At 48.7% G+C, this 16,284-nt stretch overlaps 1 protein-coding gene across 1 annotated transcript in view; it reads right to left on the bottom strand.

Annotated features, from left to right (window-relative positions):
• NOM1 (nucleolar protein with MIF4G domain 1) overlaps positions 1–16,284 on the bottom strand; it is a 318,017-nt gene that overhangs the window by 96,499 nt on the left and 205,234 nt on the right. The window lies entirely within an intron of this gene.

Raw genomic sequence — 16,284 nt, 5'->3', positions numbered from 1 at the left:
TAAAAGAATACATGGGAGCACAACGTTTGAGCCAGGCTGCTCAGCGAGCATAAGATAATGGGTGAGTCAGTATTTAAGATTTAAAATAAATATAACTAAATAGTCTTAATGTGAAGGCAAATTATTATTTTTAACTTACAAGACCAAAGTTTGAAAAAGAAATAAGTATTGGCAAAGGCATTAGGTATGGCGTTGGCCGCCAAAGTTTAGCAATTTTTCTTTTGTCATAGGTTTGCAAAGCTTTATTGCTATGGAAGTTGCAGGGCACGGCAAAAATGTTGTTTTGGTCTCAAATAAGCACACATTGTCATAGTACTCCCTGGAACTAAAGGGGACTACTTTGTATGTTGATGTGCTCCTTGTGAAAGAGCAGCAAGCCATAACTCATAGTGAAGTCAGCCAATGGCTGAAGTGTTTTGATGCATTTCCACTTGATGCATACTGGAGGGGGTTTAAGAAAATGTGAATTATAGAACTACAGACTACTGGACAAAGTCTGCTTGAAAACCCCTACTGGTAACTAAGTTATACACTTCATTTCAGTAAAATGAAAAGGTCTTGGCTAACAACGACTTAAGAAAACCAATCAGTCTAGCATTGGCTACCTGCCTCCTGCCTTTGAGAAAGAAGAAAGGAAAGAAGGGAGGGAAGAAAAATGGGAAAGAAGGAAGGAAACAAAAATGGTAGACAATGTTGCAAAGATAGAGCACCCTCGTGAGCTTATATTGAGTTTGTGCGAGCTGCTGGTATGGTGTGAAAAAGCAGCAGTAAGAAAACAAAAGCCACTTCAAATGAAATGTCCAACTGCATTGGCAGGAACCAGGAACTGAAAGCTGGAATGTGGCCTGTGCTCTCATATGGTAGAAAGCAACCTGCTACCACATTAGGCTCTACAAACAAAAGGAACACTAAAGAAACAAGCATTTACAACGCAACGGTTTCGCCTTTGGAAAAGTTAGAGCTATTGGCATTGTAAATGACAAAATCTGTATTTATGTGTTGGTTTTGAAAATTGATAAATAAATGGATTGTCATTTGCATTGCCAATAGCTTAATCTCTTGCAAATGTGAGACCTATTGTACCCTACGGACGAGCTCAGCGGACAGCAATTACTACCACACACACACACACCCAGAGCCACACACACACACACACACACACCCAGAGCCACACACACACACCCCCAGAGCCACACACACCCACCCAGAGCCACACACACCCACCCAGAGCCACACACACCCACCTAGAACGTAAAGGGCATCGCCCTAAACCGGTAGAGTACCAGGGTATGAGAATTGCATCTCTTTTTAGGCTCAACGCAGTGCTTTAATCTGCAGGTGTTGACTGCCTGCACAATTTACATCTGAAAGTGAGTGTACGTGCTCTTCACAACAATGCTACAGGACATTTTGTACCGACACTACGAGTAGCAAGGAAGTGATTGCCTGGATGAAGTTTGCTCTGTGCATTAGTCGGGCTAACTTGTTGTGTGACCAAGAAGGTAAGAGAAAAACAATGCAAACTGCTGCCCCAAAAAGTGTAACTAGACTAAATTATTTAGGAAGAATAGTCACACAATACATGGAGAAAAAACACTCATTCAATAGCCTTACTTCTACAGACAACTGGAAATCCAAATGAATACATTCAAAACGGCACTGCACAACTGCACAGTAACAACATCTATAGTTTAACGTGCTTAAAAAATGTAAAAGTAAGAAGCAATATTTAAAATTATCTACTATTACAGTGGCCATAGATCACATGTGCACCGTTAGCTAAATGGTTGGGAATTACTGTAAGGGTCGCCGATGATGTGCTACAGCCAGGTACAGCATTGCAGACAGCAAGCAATGCTACCCACGACGCCCTGCTTGTGCTGTTATTTAGTGCAGTGTACGCACTGGTTCTAGTACAAACTGATCTAACTGCTCTCCGGTATAGACCAATTACGCTGCTCTCTAGTGCAGATCGTATACACTGCTCCCCAGTAGAGAATGCTGGCAGTGTTTCCTAGGATACATTACTTGTGCTATTACCTAGTACAGGCTGCCTCCACTGCTATCCAGTACAGAGTGCTAGCAGCCCTTCCTAGGACAGACTGCTCACAACTGGTCTCCTGTACAGACTACTTATGCTGTATGTGCGATCCCCACTACAGAATGCTGGTAGTCTCATCCCCGGTACAGACAGAGCACACTGCTCCCAAAAGACCGAGTAGAACCAAAATAAAAATATCTATATTCCTATTACTTACATTTCGTGGAAACTGCTTATTTCACTCAGAAAGAAACTTTGCAATGTATGTTACATATATAAATGTACATTAATGCTTTAGGCATTCTGATCTACAGCACACCATTAGTTCTATGTCTTTAAAAAACGATTCTTGAAGGCGCCAGGTAATGTATGAGTCATTTCCAGATAGACGTTTTAAAGCATGGGCAAAGTGGGCAATGTTTAGGCGCCTATTCTATTTCTCCCTCTAAATCTCTCTACATCTCTACCTGCATCTACTCTGAGTCTGTCTCTCTTACCAGTGTTAGTGTATGTTTTTTTGGATCCGGGGCACGCCAAATTGCAACCGTTTTTGTGACCCTGTTAAACTGTAGCATATAATTCAAATTTGTTCGGTACAGAGGCCCCCAACATATGTCAGATTCCTTAAGATGGCATTGATAATGCTTGCATTTATAAACACGCATACCTTTCCAGGCAGCGACGGTGTTCCTTGCGAGGTATTCAGTGAGCGGTTTTACGGGCAATCTGTCCTCCACCTCCCCTTCCGCCCCGCTGGAATTGCGCTACCTTTAGAACTCGTTTATTTTCACGCGCCGAGGGCGCTCGTGAGACTGATGACGCCACCTTGCTTCCAAGTGCCAATACACAGAAGCAGCACGAAATTTAAACAAATGGGGCCCAAGCAGCAGTTATGCTGCCTTGAGTGTGCAGTACTGTGGGGGCGCGCGCACTCACCGCCTTGAGGGTGAAGTACTGCGAGGACTCACCCTGCTAGCCTGAGTCCCCTCGGTGTACAGCGCCGTGCAGGGCGCGCTGTCAGTCTAGGCGCTTTAAGCTGACAGACTCCATGGCCTGGCTCTAGGGCCGGGGGGGTGGGGGGGCGGGGAAGCCGCCTCACACCTCATCCATCCCGGCCGGCGCCCTCCCTCCCTGACAGCTCATCCCTCACTGAGGGGTAGTAATGCCCTCCCAGCGCCGCGAGGCACGATCTCGGCACATTAATAACGCCCCGGTGACGCCCCTGCGGCCAGGGGTGGCGCTGTCCTCCATCTTTAGACCAAGGGACCCTGAAGCACGTGCAGCACTCCAAAGCGCCAGTGTGTGAGGGAAGGTGCTATGCTTCAGGATGGAGAAGGTCTGAGTGGGCAGCACAGCGGGGTGATGCCACGAGGGCGCCTGGGGTAGAGCCGGAGGCACGTGCAGCACTACAAAGCGCCAGCGTGTGAGGGAAGGCGCTATGCTTCAGGATGGAGAAGGTCTGAGTGGGCAGCACAGCGGGGTGATGCCACGAGGGCGCCTGGGGTAGAGCCGGAGGCACGTGCAGCACTACAAAGCGCCAGTGTGTGAGGGAAGGCGCTATGCTTCAGGGTGGAGAAGGTCTGAGCGGCGAACACAGCGGGGTGATGCCACGAGGGCGCCTGGGGTAGAGCCGGAGGCACGTGCAGCACTACAAAGCGCCAGTGTGTGACGGAAGGCGCTATGCTTCAGGATGGACAAGGTCTGAGTGGGCAGCACAGCGGGGTGATGCCACGAGGGCGCCTGGGGTAGAGCCGGAGGCACGTGCAGCACTACAAAGCACCAGCGTGTGAGGGAAGGCGCTATGCTTCAGGGTGGAGAAGGTCTGAGCGGCGAACACAGCGGGGTGATGCCACGAGGGCGCCTGGGGTAGACCCGTCCTGCCGACCATAGGGTGGCTGTTTTTTTTTGTTTTGTTTTGCCCAGCGCCTGGAGGCGCTCACTGGTGCCAGGCGGCGCTCTTAATGCAGAAGAAAAGGATCAGAGGGAAGTGAATGTGTCTCTTGTAAGGCCCGAGCCCCGCCTCAGCTTCAAAACACACAAGCCCCTTCGCAGCCCCGACCCAGGCGGGGGCTCCTTACTCCGGGGACATCTGGGAGCGATCGTGGCCTCAGACAGCAGGATGTGGCAGGAAGCCCTGCACAGACAGGCCAGGACCCTAATTGGACACTTAGGCCTGGTGTTGTCACCCCGGGGTGTCTCGGCGGCCGGCAGGGGTGCTGGTGGAGCGTCTAGTGGGGGCCAAGCAGACAGCGATGATAGTGGCCCCGGCCCCGAGGCCTGCAGGGCCGCCCCCAGGAGTGGCAGATCCAGCTGTGGGCAGAGGGGGCTGCTCTGTTCGTCTCTTGGGTGCCCTCGGGCAGGGGGGGGCTGACATCTGTAAACCTTACAGACACCAGGAGTGATTCCGCGCGCTTCTGGAGCTCACATCCGACAGACAGACGGGCTGGGGCCTGACCGACCGCCAACTCCTCAACTGATGACGGAGACCAGAGCCCGATGCTGGGCTTTAAAGACCGCTCAACAATGAGCGTCAACAGGTCCCTTTGAACCCTGCCCAGCGTGCGACCCCCTCCTCTCTGCATCTCCCCCCCCCCCCCAGTGAACCCTCCAGCAAAATCTCAATGTCTGCCGCTCAGCTCCGGCCTCTTGAAGGTCCTTGTGTGGCAGCGCAGCTTTCGTTCGACCGTGTTCAATGGACTCAGGCTCTCTGAAGCTCAAAGATGTCAAATGAGCTTTTAAACTACAGTGTTTTGCACAAACGAAAACGCAGCACAGTGAGGCACAATACTATACCCAAGCGCATGGAGGTGAGCTCATAAACCGTGTGTAGGGCCAAAGAGAAACCTAACCACAGCTAGTGTGATGGCTCGAAACATTGTAAGACCTGAGACATCTTTAATGAAGGTACTCATGGCTCCAGGGTTGGATTGGGATCAAAAATCGTCCCGGGCACGCTAAAAAACGTGGCCCACATTAGCATATTGCCTTTCCGCAAAACACTGTTTCTGCGAAAAAATAAATAAACAAGTCAGGTCCCGGGCCGGCCAGCCAATCACAGCGCGGCCCGGGGAATGACATCACGGGGGTGTCCCGGGCCGGCAGCCAATGACAGCGCAGCCCGGGACAAAGGGGCGGGGCTTAAAAAAGTCCCAGAAACGCCCCCGAATCGCGTTTTCACCAGAAAGCGTGATTGACAGCCTCTGTCTCCCAATGGCTAGCCTCCATTTATGGAGCTAGGCAATGGTAGACAGAGGCTGAACCAAAGTACATATGTAGAATCATGAGGTTTCGCCGTGGGCGGGGCAACTGCTACGCAGTTGCCAACGCCCAGGGCGAAACCTAAAAACAAAGACACTTGCACTGAAAGGAACTACATTTTGTGTGGATGTGCTAATTGTGAAAGGACCAAATGATGTCACTCAAAGTAAAGTTAGCCAGTGACTGAAGTAGGCCGACACCTTGCCCCATGCTGTATGTTGTAGTGGGCAGAAGTAAAATGTGAAAGACACAGGATGAAGGGAGGTGGCTGAAAGCTCCTTTATGCAAGTATAAAATACATATACTTTTAGTAAAATCAAAAGGTCTTGGCTAATGCTAGACCTAAAAAGACGTAAACAAGAAGCAGTTGGCACATTTGTCAACTTGCTGTAATGAACACTCCAGACTTAAACTTGTTTTCTTTTTAGGTCTCGCCTGTCGATGCGCATGCGCATCGAGCAAGCGAGACTATAGGGGCTCATCCACACTTTATCTAACTTGCAAGGAATCGTGGCGATTCCTTGCAGTGCCCGTGACTTTTAAGCTCAATGCGCATGTGCATTGAGCTTAAAAGCGCGTGCACAGCCGCCCGCATTCCTCCGACACCTTTGAAGTGAAGCTTAGCTTCACTTCAAAGGCCCGGCTTGTTCACACCCACATGCCGCTCTGCCCTGCTCCGCCCCCTCCCCTGAGTCATCCTGCCTGCCCTCGACGTTCCCCCCGCCCCCTCCCGCCACGCAATGCCGAGAGCTTGTCGTACTTGGAAACGCGTGCATGTACTACTGTTTGCAAGGAGTTCTTCAGCATGTGCGGCGTTTACCATCGCTCCCGCAAGGTAAACGCTGTGCAAATCTCACCCCGTCTAAAATTTGCAGTCTCCTGCCTACCTCCTTCCATCTCTCAAGTTAGCCTCCCATAGTCCCGTTTCCATCCTAGTTTTCCCTCGGGCCCATACCTGCCTTCTGCCCAGTTTCACCTCCCGCCTCAGTTCCTGCTAGGACCAGTGCAGTCGGTGGGGGCATCCCCCTCCCCCTGTTCCCTCCTCTGCAGCACACACAGCTCTGCCTAGCTGCAGTCAGCGCTGACTGCTGTAGAGATCAGCCTGCTCCGCTGTTAGGCTTGCAGGTCCGCCATGGAAGGAGGGGGGGGGGCGGGGCGGCTAATGAGTAAGAAGGATCCGTAAGCTCTCCCAGGGCTTGGGTAGGTAACAGCTCTGTGCACCAATCGCCTGGGCCCCCTTTCTGTACCCAGCTTACTGCTCATTTCATCTAACGTTTCTTTCCCCTCCACTCATACAAAGGCATCAAGGCCTGTGTCTTCGTCGTAAAAATAGCACTTCGTGTTTGTGTTTAACCGATAGCCGAAGAGTGGCGTATTTCCCGTCATTTGTCAGCTATTGAGGTCATCCCATCTGTGGCGACCTGACTTTCTACTTTTAAATGATTCATTGGTATGTGCAGGCATCAGCAAAAACCTCAGTAGGAATTCTTTATAATGCTTTATAATGTTTTCAAAGTCCGTTTCAAGACCCTCAAATTTAATTAGCTGCTTAGATAGCCGTTCAATTTCGCTCTTTTTAAAAAGCGCGCATGAAAACTTGTCTTGGCTTGCTTTTTGAAGGTACTAACGCCCTATGCCAAGGGTGCATGCATGTGGGTTGGGTGTAGCAGTAAGTGCAAAGGCATTTATTTCTTTACATTGATATCGGGGATACTTTAAATATGGCCAGGCTTGGTGTGGTAGTTCCCTACACTGCTCTTGCTGACTGCAGTGATATCTTAGCACTTTTAAGCAGCAAGGGTATGCTGCATTCAAAGTAATACGAAATGACGTCAACTTTGGGGAATGGCTTAAAATATAATTTTAACTCTTAGTTTCTGTGCCTTGTTCCCTGTTGTTCTCATCTTCATCTCCCCCCTGGTTACTCCTTTCCCAGGTCTATCTCCATTGCTCTGCCTTCCACCTCTCATGCCTCTCTTCCACCTCTCATGCCTCTCTCCCAAACTCATCTTCTCCCTTTCTATACTCAACTCTCTCCCTTTCTATAATCTCAGACTCCCTCTCCTGCTTCTCTCTCTTGCTTCGCTCTTGGGCTCCCTGTCTGTACTTCTCGCCCCTGATACACTCTGTCTCCCTCTCCATGCTTCTGTCCCCTGCTACACTCTCAGGCTCCCTGTCCATGCATCTCACCCTTGCTTCACTCTTGGGCTCCCTCTCCGTGCTTTTCTTCCTTGCTGCACTCTCTGCTCCCTCTCTGTGCTTCTCTCCCCTGCTGCACTCTCGTGCTCTCTAGAGATGTGGCCTAACGACCAGAGCTGCCATCTAAGTCACGTAAATACAAAACATGTTGCATTCCAAATGCTATAGGTGTCACATTCGCGAAAGTTATAACTATTGGCATTGTAAATGACAAAGCTATCCATTTAGCTATTTTAAAAACCAACACATAAATAAAATATTTGTCATTTACAAGACCAATAGCTCCAACTTTTCTAATGCGAGACCTATTGCATTTCCAATGCTTGTTCTCTTTCCTGCGTTCTCAGACTCAAAATTACCGACAGCTCAAAGCAGGCAGTAACTCGTCTGTAAAAGGGAAGTTGTCCATGTTGCCATCTATGAACATACTTATGGAAGTATCTGCTTTTTTTGCATAAATTACTTCCCTTAAAATGGTATTTAGCCATCCCACTTTTTAAACTACTAAATTCTTATCTTACTGGAACAGACTGTTTCGTGCTTTTATTCTGGAACTTGCTTCTTTCACGCGCAGTCTTACCCTTGTACTTTCACCCCTACAACCTTACTTTAAAAAACTGAAAGACCCAACATTCTATTTTCTTTTACTTACTTTGTTGGGACACTGGGTACTTTTTTCATTTGCTTTATTTACCTTTTGGGGAAAAAAAGGTCCGACTCAAATTTTATTGTAATTCTTTTGAGGAGAAAAGATATACTACTAACAAATTCTAGGTAAATAACTTATAATATACTTTAGGTTAAGATGTTCTGCGTGTATAGGAAAAAAAACTTCCCAGAATAGCTCTTGGCCACTTGAATGGAATAGGCCAATCTGACTAGCAAAATAAGGAAAACATTATTTATAATTGAATGTCACATGGGGGTTGCAGACTGCAGACATACGAAACATTCTCAAAAACACTTATTACACTGCTCTTCAAACTTTTCAGCTAGGTAGTACTCGTGTAAAATATTCAAGTTTGGCACTCGAAAATGACACTATTTTCTCACAATTGATATATAAAAAAATATATAATGACTGCAACCCAAAACACTGCAAGGGTGCTTGAGCATTCCTTCAAGAAACAGATAGAGCTGGTAGTCAGCAATGCTACTGAATATGTGCACTGTACCTCTATGCAAGGCTACGTAATATTTCAGGCAATATCGGAAGCACAGAAGGTCGGGTCTAGAGCCTTGAAAATAAAGCCCAAAACTATGCTCTATTTTTCTTGCCTTTTTATTACATTTATATTAAATTAAAAATATGTTGGAGCAAAGGGACTGTAAGGTGCCAAATGTATGTACCTTTTCATGTTTCCCAAATTAACATATAACATTTCAAACATTCCAATAATGTTCCAACTTAAATTTGAGAACACATTGACTATACCTGCACAAAACTAGCAGTTTTTCGACACCTGAGAAGTGGTAACTGAAGCTTCGTTTTTCCTCTGTGTCACAGACTTGTGCCCCGGGGGCATCCCTTTTAGCAAACACAGGAGATTTCTGTCGATCAGTTTCAAAACCACTTAGTTAGAAGGTGGAAACTGATTTTGCAATTTATTTATTAGTCAAAGAATCTTATATAGCGCACATATCACCGGGAGGTCTCATGGCGCTTGTGGAGATTCCAAAAAACAACCGGGTCATATATAGTTCCACATAAAACAACCATGTTTTCAAATCCCTGCGGAAACGCAGGTTGTCTAAGATAGACGACAGATGGACCAGCAGCGTGTTCCAGAGATGAGGGGCAAGAGAAGAGCAGGATCGACCCCAGTTTCACGCAGTGCGAACTCGTAATGGAGTCAGGAGAAACTTTGAACAGAACCTTAAAGTTCTTTGAGGCTGATACCTTTTAAGTTTTTTTGTTACGTAGCCGGGATCAGTGACATAGATACTGCTATGTGTTAGGCATAAGATTTTAAAGTGACCTCTTTTCCTGACTGGAAGCCAGTGAAGGAGCCTTAGGCTAGGGCCTGAGGGGGACCTTGGAGGTACATTTAAGATCAGTCTAGCAGCAGTGTTCTGCAAGATCTGCAACTTGGAGAAAAGATCCTAATTTAATGAAGCCAACAACGCATTTCCATTATCCATGCGGCTCACAATTAAGCCCTGGACCAATGGCTTCCTGATTTCAATTGGTAGCCATTTAAAGATTTTACGTAGCTTCCGTATGATACCATAACAAGTGCCCAGAACACGGTTAACATGGTTTTTCATGAAAGCTTATTGTCGATTGTTATTCGCAAGTTGCAGACTGATTTGGGAGCGGACATGGACCCAGAGCCTGAGGACATGACGGTAGGAGAAAACTTTGCCCTAGATTTAGGTTAACTTATTTTGCTCACTGGCAATGCAGCCTAATGTGCTGATTTAGAAAAGTATTCACTATCTTAGTTGGGGTATTAATTTAGTTAGGGTAAGAGAAAGCTGCTGTTGTCTATTTCTATGTCGCAGCCGAGTGTTTTTCAGTCAGGGCCAGTGGATGTTGCTGTGGTAGGGTTTATATACAGAGGAAATAGGACAGTTACTATAGCAATCCTATTCTATAATCAGCACTGGAATAGATTGTATTAATTCTATTTCTTTGGACAGCCTGGGTGAGTGGTGCCACAATATTCATTGCATGTTATGACCTGAAGAACACTGAGCGTTGGCCCAGTTTTATTTTTCAGCACTGGTCCCATCTTATTTTTCATAACAGGAAAACTTAGTTGCTGCTTATTTTTCTATTTCGACGGCTAAGTGTTGGTAATATTGTCAACTACCTGTTCAGTTAGGTCAGGGTATTTAGACTGAGGGCTCCTGCTGCCCTCAACCTTCTCCAGTTTAGGCCCTGGGCTGCCTTAGAAGTCATGCCAAGTCTAAGGCCAAAAAGCTCACAGGTGCCCAATGCTGGAGTCCAACTTTCATGGCTAAGGACTGGAATGGCGCTACTGTTCAAGATGGGAAAAGATTGATTGATTGATTGATGCTTTATTTCGATATGCACATATCATAAAAGCAATACAAAAGATAAAAACAGCATGTCGAAAAAAAGTATGACTGTACATTTAGTATAAGAATATAACACATTTGGTCAGCATAAATTAATTAAAAAAAGAATTAAATTGATATGGACAGTCTTCTAAGTCTAATCAACCAAGCCCATTTTAAAAACTTAGCAACAGCACAAACAATAGGAGAGGCTGTGTTAGTTAAAAGAATCCGGAGTGCAACGGAGTGCTGACGGGTACCAAGTTCTCTGCAGATAGGACCAAGCCAACGTGATCTGGGGCGACCATAGTCCGGGCATTCAAAAAGAAAGTGTGGCACCGTCTCTGGCTTATCACGACAAAGAGCACAGAAGCGTGATGTGGGCTGGAATTTATTCCACCTGGAGCAAAAGTCGGCCAAGGGTAGGGTTCCTAACCGAAATTTAATGTACAAGGACCTATCCATGGCAACTGATATTATGTCCATGTACGGCTCGTAGTTGACAACGTCTTTTACCAGCAGAAAAGCTGCGGTGGTTTTGCAGTGCTGCTGGCTTCTCGTGCGCTTCACACAAACCCACTCCCAAAAAAGTTTTTTTAAGGTCTCCTTCGGAGGAGCGGAGTGGCTATGCCAACAGGAGTCCAGGCCTAAGTCCCCTAGAAGATGTTTAATGTCCTTCAGCCATTTAATGCTATGCCAACCGTCGGAGTGCATCACCTCAGCTAGACCATTGGCATAAGATTTTAGCTCCGGGACCCTCCACAAACGTGCCCAAAGCAAAAGGGGTCGAAGCCGAGCCTGGTCCCTTATGGCTTTGCAGCCGGTGTCCATGAGCACTGGGATGGTCGGGCTACTCGATGGAATGGCAAGGAGATCTTTAATGAATTTATTTTCGGCCTTGCTCAGAGAGTCAACTTTGCCCAAGCCCCACAGTTCGGCTCCATAAAGTGACGCAGGGACCGCACGTGCTTTGTATATATCTAGTAGAGGGGCAACACAATGTTTTGATGAGTTGTTGAACTCCTTGAGAAGGGCCCCCCCCACCCTTTTGTGGGCCATTGTCATTTTCTTGATGTGGGCAGTCCAGCTCATCGCGTCGTTAAGTCGGATTCCCAGGTAATCAAATTCTGCCACTCTTTCTAGGGGTATGGAGTTCAGAATGGGAGGGCGGCCAAGTTTGCGAGGTGGATGCATAACTAGGTACTTAGTCTTATCCACGTTAATAACAAGGCCCTTAGTGGTACAGAAGTCCTGAAAGCGGTTCAAAAGTGTCTGGAGACCTTGGGGGGTTTTAGAGATGAGGAGGGTGTCATCGGCGAACAGCAAAGTTGGAATTTTTACTCCTCCCAGAGTGGGAGCGTCTGCTGGTTCGCCGAGTAGATGATCTACCACCCCGTTAATGTAGAGGGAGAATAGGGTAGGGGCCAGAACACAGCCCTGCCTTACTCCCCTCTCGACCCTGATCTTATCGGTCTTTTCCCCGTTCAGCCCCCATCTGACCTGGGCATAGGTGCTGGTGTGCAGGTTGATAAGTAGGTTGAGTATGTACGGGGGCATCCCTAAACCGTGAAGCACCCTCCAAAGTTTCTCCCTAGGTACCAGGTCAAAGGCAGTCTTCAGGTCAATGAAGGCCAAATAAAGACTGCCTTTGCCCAGTACCACCACCTTCCAGTATAGTAACAAGAGCCTAAAGACCTGTTCGATAGTTCCTGTACCTGAACGGAACCCAGCTTGCATATCGGACAGGATGTGATTATCGTCCACCCATTGGGAGATCCTCCCCAAAATGGCTTTCCCCGCCAGTTTCTGGCTCGAGTCTATTAGGCTTATAGGCCTATAATTCCCGGGTAGATCCCGACTGCCCTTTTTAGGTTTCGACTGCAAAAAGCTGCGCAAGCAGCTTTTGCGCAGGAGAAATCTTATGAGAACTGTAGTGTGGCTTTGGTTCGGCCCTCGTCATTGATTGGCTGGCTCCGTAAACGGAGCCTTGCCATTGGACGAGGGGCCTGTCCGTCAATGCCGGACCAGACACGGGGGCGTTCCCGAGATTCTTTTCCTTTTGCCGACGTCACGCGACGCCGGGAACGCCCCCGAGTCTGGTCCGGCATTGCCGGCACTACTGCGTCTCTTCTCCCCCGTTTCCCGCCCCGTGACTGGCCGGCCGGCCAATCCTAGCGCGGCCGGCCGGAAGTGCCCGCCCCCCGCAGCCCGGGGGAAGAAGGAAGACGGCAAGCAGTATGGCGGCGCCCGCGGGGCTCCCGTGGCCTGGAGGGAACCGCCGCCGTCGACGTTGCCGGTCTCCCATGCCGAAGAGGGAGACCGGAGAAGTGCCAGAGAGATTTTCGACGTTGCCGGTCTCCCATGCCGAAGAGGGAGACCGGAGAAGTGCCGCCGTCGCAAGGTGCAGGTGAGTCGATTGGTTTTTTTGTATTTTTTTTTCCCCTCCTCTCTTCCCCTGCCTTCCTGCCCCAACCTCTCTCCCCCTGTCTCCTACCTTCACTCGTCATGTCCTCCCCGCCTTCCTCGTCTCCGGCCGGGCTCCCGGCTGCTGCTCTGGAGGCCTGAGAGGTGGAGCCCTGTCCGGGGAGTTCCCTGCACCGGCATGTACGTGCAGACACGAGCCGGGCCTCGGGGGTCTGCTGGTGTGCAGAGTGCAGAGTGGAGCGTGGAGCTTCAGAGTGAATTGGGAATGTTCACTGCGGGACAACTTAAACCCACAATGTATCAGCCAGGCGCAGGCCAACTGAGTAAAATATGCATATAGAACTGTAATAAGGCTGGCCTGCAAAATATTAGGAAGCCAATGGCCACGCATGGCTCCCCCTCGGCTAATTTGCGGGGAACAGATTGTAATAGCTGAGGCTTTCCGCTGATTATCTTATCCAGGATCAATATTGCTAAAATCCAACCAGAAGCTAAACAAAGTCAGTTTCCCTTCATTGCACTGGGCCTTCTTCTGAGTAACAGATGGCTGGATGGGAATGGCTGCCTCGCAAGCGCTGTCCGTACTTGGTTAGTTAACTAGTTGGTGTTTGTGAACTATACAGATGGAGGGAAATTAATGTTAGAATTGCAATTTAGTAGCGGACACGAGCAGCATTTTCTCAGTGTCTGTCACGGTACATTCTTGGATTGGATGTGGGACCAGTGAATACAGCGCTGCAGTGTTTCGACACAGCCGTAACCAATGTTGCGGCAAATGGAGGTGAATTGAGGTTCTCGCCTTCTCTTCTTTTGGCGGGTGTGGGTGTGCACTGAAAGTGACCAGCGTTGATATACCCTTTCACTTGTGTTTAACAGAGGGCTTTGGTGAATTTCAGTATCTGTGGATGTGAGCACCGGCTGTGTTGCTGGGTTTCTCTGTTCCTGGGTGATTTATGACCGAGGTGCACATTTCGGGGCTGTAAAATATGCACACAGGACGCTAATTGCCGCAATCGCTCTTAAAGTGTTGTTAGTGGGGTTTACAGTGAGTGCTCCCTGCTATTTTAAGGCATTATGCGATCCCGCTTGCGGGGGTAACCAGAGCTCGCCCCGGATACTAGGCATTCAGTTCTCGGTGGTGGAAGTTTGGGTCGGCCAGGCAGCTGTGGAAAAGGTTGAAATGTTTTTAAGGCTGATGTAAGACACTGCACCCTGTGGCTGGGTCCCGTGACGACAGGATGTTCGTCCGGGCCCTGTTGGGGGGGATGGGTGTGTGTATATCTCCGAGCCTCGTGGCCACGGTTTGTGCCCTGACCCGTGGGGAGCAAGCTGTTTAGTGGGCAGTATGAAAGAATTTAGTGGGCAGGCGAATGGTAATATGAGTGTGGGTCCACTTGTGCAGGGGCAAGGCATTCGTGCTTGGGACCTGAACGTGCTGGTTATCTTTGTGACCGGCTCTTGAAAAGCAGTGTGTGAATGGGGGGTGTGGACGCAATACCATGGTGCCTGGTTCCGTACACATAGAACCAGGCTGGCCCTTCGAGGCCCTAATGTACATGTGCCCTAGCCGACCATGGGGTGTATCACTGACATGAGGTAGCATGCGTGGGCCTGTGAGAGCGTGGTGCTTATGTGAGCGTAGGTTTATTTGTGCCTGGACCGTGCCTCAAATGCATGCGCTATTGGTATTGTAAATGACAATGCCATTTATTTATCTGTTTTCAAAACCAACACATAAATAAAAATGTTGTCATTTACAATGCCAATAGCTCCAACTTTTGCAAAGGCGAAACCGTTGCATTGTAAATGCTTGTTATATATGGGGACCACCTCCGCACCTCTCCAGGAGTCTGGCACGGGGCCTCCCACAATAATAGCGTTGAGGAGTGCAGAGATTAGTACCCCCCATTCTTCCGGATAAGCGCGGAGGATATCGCCTGGTAGGCCATCCGGACCAGCTGCTTTCAATGGAACCAAGGTTTTAATCTGCTTTGTAACATCCAAAACAGAAAAAAGTTCCAGGTCATGAACTAGGGTAAAGGGCGGGAGGTTAAAAGAGTCGTTTAGTGGGCCTTCAGCGGCAGAATAAAGTTTTTGGAAGTGGGAGAACCATGTCTGGGCATTGATGGTACAGGTCCTCAGAGTGTCATCAGGACGGTTGCTTTTACCCACCATGTCCCAAAAACCTTTGGCGTCTTTCCCACGACTGGCAGCCAGGAGGTCCTGCCAGAAATTATCCTCCCACTCCATCCTAGCATTTTTTTGGCAGAGTGCATAGTATCTCCTGGCCTCCCTAGTCCTGGATGGTAATTTGGACTTGACTGCTTCAATGAGAAGTGACTTCGCCTCCCTACACTTCTGATTGTACCAGCCCTGTCCAGATCGTGAGCTTGGTTTCCTTCTACTCGAATTAGCTGGAACTACAAAGAGGTCACTAATAGCCTGAGTTATAATACAAAACCTAGGAGCCACCTCCATCAACCCTTCCTCTTGGGGGTCAAGATTGACTAGGGCTGAGGCAAGGAGCTGCCTAATGGCAGAAGTTTTCTCCTCTGAAAGTAAGTGCCAACTTCGCCCACTTTAGCCGCCGACCACAGTTTGTAACTACTGACAGGTCCGGGGCGGGGTTACGAGAAAATCTGCTCGCAGGGCTAGTAAGCCACCTGTAGGACAAGGTGAGGGAGAGGAGATTGTGATCACTCTCAACCGATGGTACAATCACCATGTCCTCCACCATGCTCCACAGGTGTATGTCAAGGAGAAAATAATCAATCCGTGACATATGCCCTGGCCTGTTGTAGGTATAGGCCCCTACTTTGTCGGACCTAGTCCTGCCATTGGCAGCCCTTAGACCAAACTCCATAGCTAATGAGTTGATCTGAAGGGCCACTTCTGTCCACTTTTTGATAGGACTAAGATCGAGGGGCGGAATCCCCCACCTACTGTCATATTCCTCTTGGTCTGTTAGGATTTCAAGGTCCAGGGGCTCAAAGGTGCAATTCAAGTCGCCCGCCAGCAAGGTACAAGACCTATGAGGAGACGAGCGGAGCTGGGCTTCCAGACAGGCTATTACTGGGGATTCTCTACCCCCCTTTGTGCCTCGGGCGTAGATGTTAAAAATGTTTAAGATGACTCGGCCCTGGGAATTTCTCAGCAATATATTAAGGAGATCCGGGCAATTGGTGTCCCGCTCCACCACCCTGCAATTGAGTTCTGAGGCCACCCAGATTAATAGGCCACCCGAAGGGCGGCCCCTACCAGTTGCACTATGTACTGCCGGCAAGAAGTGGGTGGAATAACCTGCCTTATGCAGGGGCACCCGACTCCAGGTTTCCTGG

The sequence above is a fragment of the Lissotriton helveticus genome, chromosome 10 (assembly GCF_964261635.1).
Source record: "Lissotriton helveticus chromosome 10, aLisHel1.1, whole genome shotgun sequence".
NCBI classification, from domain to species: domain Eukaryota; kingdom Metazoa; phylum Chordata; class Amphibia; order Caudata; family Salamandridae; genus Lissotriton; species Lissotriton helveticus.
This window is presented reverse-complemented; position numbering and strand designations above follow the sequence as displayed.